We start from the raw sequence: 3889 nt of genomic DNA on the forward strand, positions 1-3889 counted from the left end.
GGGTCTTCCCATTGCTTAATGGGAACATACCTGGCATCGACAGTCTAAAACAGAACTTAAAACCAAAAAACAACAAACTAACAAGCAAATAAATTAAATAAAAGGCACAGTTAATACAATAAAAAAAAGAACGAAACCCAGTAAATAAATAAATAAAAAGCACTTACGAAGGAGAAAAATCCCTCCTGGACAAATTCCAACAACGAGGCTGGCGCAATATACACTTAGGTGGCCGGAGACTTTTGCCTTTATGGTTGTAGTCCATATTCTAAGAGTCAATCACAGTCTTAGACAAAAAGATGAAAAGCGATAACCTGTAACCTTCCTGAGACAAGGGTTCAACCCTTGACCTCAGGATGACTTCAGAATGGTAGGTGGTAACATCTGTTGATTGCTTAGACAAAGAGGTCAGAAGATTTCTTTCAATTTCTGACTTCAAAACACAATTAATGAAACAGCTTTGCAAGAGCAAAGCCTGCAAAAACAAGGTAAACGCATTAACATTCCTTTCCACGGAAATCTTTAGTAAAAGGCAAAAGATTTATGCGTGATTGAAGAGAAACCTGAGATACTTTGGAGGTGGGACCAGGCCCCTGGTCCAGTGTTGCACAGGTAAAGAGCTACCTTAGGGTGAGGGGGCCTATGAAATAAGGTTATTGTAAATAGGCGGAGCAGCAGAAGGTCAGTGATCTGCAGAAAGAAATGATGGCTATCCAGATTTTGCCGACCAAGGACCAAGCTGAGACTTGTGTGGGATGTAAAGGGTTAAATGAGCAGGGTTAATATGACGGAGTGGTGGGGTGGGCAATGTGAGTGTGTAAGTAAGTAGGGAAGAAAGAAAGGAAGTTTAACCTATCTGTCAGTTCTTACAAACCAAGATGCCTTTACTCACACAGCAGAGCAGAGGCAGATCTCCCAGAAACCTCATCTACCCTCAAATACTGTCTCATTGCCCTGTACTGGTGGTGGATGGGCTCTGGAACTGCTAATCAGCTAAAAAGAAAGCAGATTTTAACGCTGTCCTATTCTGGTACTTAGGTGGTGGAACAAACTTTCTCTAGATGTCCGTACAGCAGAGACTTTGACAATCTTTAAATGACGACTCAAGACGTATCTGTTTTTCCAGTACTTGGACTAACCCCCGCCCCCCATCCCTCTTCCCAGTCGTGTTTGACTAATGGCACTTAGTTATTAACCTAGTTAACCCAGTGTAAGTATCTATCCAGTGATGTAAACTTTAAAGCACTTTTTGTAAGTCACTCTGAATAAGAGCATCTGCCAAATGCCTAATTGTAAATTTAGATGTAGGAAGGAAGGTTTGCATTTACTGTTTGAAAACATCCAGAATTTTTGTAATTCATCAAAATCCATGTGCTGAAATGTCACAGAGTCTGCGATTTTACATCAATCTATAGTCAACACATGTAAATTTTGACAGATTAAAGAGAGTCCCAAATGAATAAAATTTGGAAACCTTTCAAGTACTGAGCATTCACATTTCTTTCTTTGACATTTTGAAAGAGTGCACCAATCCTGGAAGTACTGCAACACCAGGTTGATGCGTGAAGCGGATGGAGCAAGCCCCAGTTCCTGCTCCCCAATCTAAAAATCCATTTAATATAAGGTTCTCGTATGGAGGACGTATCAGATATCAAACTGATAAGAACAGATTTTTTTTTATTAAACACCTTCAGACATACACATTCTTTACAAAAAAAATCTCAGCACAACAAAAACCATGCCATGCAAGCCTACATCACCTACCATTAGGGAGGGCCAAATCTCCCGACAAAATCAAACACAAAATATCACATCCAAAAAACTCCAAGCTGAGTTCCTGTAATGTACAATTGGTGTTCATGAATGATCGTGTGCACAGTTTTCATAGACAGATGCGTCTCTTTTGCAAATTGAAAACAAGTTAATCGTTGATTTTAGAGGAAACAGGTGATGGATTTTCAAAGAAAGGACTGCAGTGGGCTCGGACCCACTGTTTGGAATACTCAAATGTTTGCTGGGATTAAGAGTCTCATCACCATCCTTTTGTCTGAAGTCTTTTGTAAAGGTCAATCGGTTTTACGCCTTCATTCACGAGAAATTTCATGCGCTTCAACCCACTGTCGAACAGTACAAGATCTCGGCACAAGGCCGCTTCCCCTTCATCAGTCCACTACTCTGACACCTGTCTCCAGAACTGAGCCGCGATGGGACACAACCACAAAGCATGCTCCACTGTCTCCTCACCCCTGCAGCCTACCTGACACAGAGGCATGCGGCTTGAGCCATGCCGATACGTTCTTTCTCTTACCGGGAGACGTCCCAGAGCCCCCAGCCAGTGCAGGTCCTTACTGGACACATCTAGCCAGGCGGGCTGTAGAGAGGCCCAGTCTATGCCTGGCATCTGTGGGAGGGTCCGGCTTGACTGTGAAGTGCAGCAGTCTCTTAATGCTGCATACAGTTTCCGGTGGTCCAGCAGAAGGCCATTCACCAGGCACCATGGCCAATTTCTTACAAACTTAACCACCTTCTCATAATGCCATGGGTGGTCAAGAGACCATGGTAATGTACCTCTCCAGGGGATCACAGCTCGCAAAGTGGAGCACAGCCAGGACGTGATGTGCTTGTCTCCTTTGCCGACCACTCTAGCCAGGAGAGCTACGTACATTGCCATTATCTTAAGAGGGGCACAAGCGACTCGTCTTCCACTCTTCTCCTGTTCCATGTACATTCTTATGCGGGCAACCTGCTCTGTCCTTCCCCTGTGCTGATTTATGACTTTAGCCAAGATTGTATAGTCGGCTGTAAGTAATGTTATCAGCCTCCAATTGGCCAAGTCTGTCCTGTCACCCTTTTTATGCAGCAGGGTGATGTGCCCCACTCTTGCTGACAAAGGTAGGACACCCGTCTCCAATGCCTCCCCAAAGACTGCCACCAAGTCTGGGCCAACCAGGAGCCAGAAGGTCCGGTACCACTCAACTGGTAATCCATCTCCACCAGGAGCTAACCCAGTCTTAAAGGAGAACATGGCACTCTTCAACTCTGTCAAGGAAACCTGTTCCTTAAGTTCTGCTACCTCTTCCTCTGGCAGCCGGCCTGTGACACTGTCTAAAAAGCCCCTAGCCAGGTCCCCTCTCACCTCTTGTACGTGCATGTTATTCACAAGTTCTGACGCGTGTCTTTCATTACACAGCATCACTGACGACTCCAGACGTTTCGTTGATTTCTTTGTCTCTTGTTTATTTTCATCAAAGTACAACGGTTGTTACAGTTTCTTGCATAAATCCACTGTAGTCACGACAAGTCGCTTGCTGTGTTCTGTAGCTTCGATAGATTACAGTTACTACAACTCATTTTACTGTATTACTTTTAGCTTACTGTCTCACGGTCAAAAGCTTGTGTGCTCCACACCTTTCTGTATCCTTCCGTGTCTTAACAACAATTAACGTGCGTGATCGACATGCAGCTACATAACTGTGAGATGATGTCACAGAACAACTCATGAAATGATGTCACAATACAAATTATGAGTATGATACTTAATGCTTAATGCTTAACTAATAGACTGAAATAAAATAAACACAATAACAAATCACAAGAATGAAATATGGCCCTTACACCTCTCTTGCTTGGAAGAGTTCAGCATAAAAGGGCCTGGCAACTTCCACCATCCTTTCAGGCGCTCCGCTGCCGACTTCTGACACTGTTAAAGAAGTACCGTGTGGGGCGCTCATCCTGTTAGAGAGCTTTCCTGCCGGCCTGTACAAGGTAAGTGTGGGCCTCAGCCTTGGAGTGAATCTGGAGATATTTACTAATGTCCCTGAGTTTCCCCTCATCCATATCTTGCCAAGCCTTACAAAGTACCGTAGACCACTGCTTGGCCTCTTCATTT

General features: G+C 44.0%; 1 non-coding gene and 1 pseudogene across 1 annotated transcript; both read right to left on the minus strand.

The window, feature by feature from the left end:
- Nucleotides 1-456: 456 nt before the first annotated feature.
- LOC128535091 (U5 spliceosomal RNA) lies at nucleotides 457-570 on the minus strand. The gene has a single exon (XR_008361822.1). It is a non-coding gene; the product is annotated as a U5 spliceosomal RNA (small nuclear RNA).
- A 947-nt stretch (nucleotides 571-1517) lies between these two features.
- On the minus strand, nucleotides 1518-1720 carry LOC128534887 (uncharacterized; annotated as a pseudogene).
- Nucleotides 1721-3889: the final 2169 nt, after the last annotated feature.

Source organism: Clarias gariepinus, chromosome 12 (genome assembly GCF_024256425.1).
Source record: "Clarias gariepinus isolate MV-2021 ecotype Netherlands chromosome 12, CGAR_prim_01v2, whole genome shotgun sequence".
Taxonomy (NCBI): Eukaryota; Metazoa; Chordata; class Actinopteri; order Siluriformes; family Clariidae; genus Clarias; species Clarias gariepinus.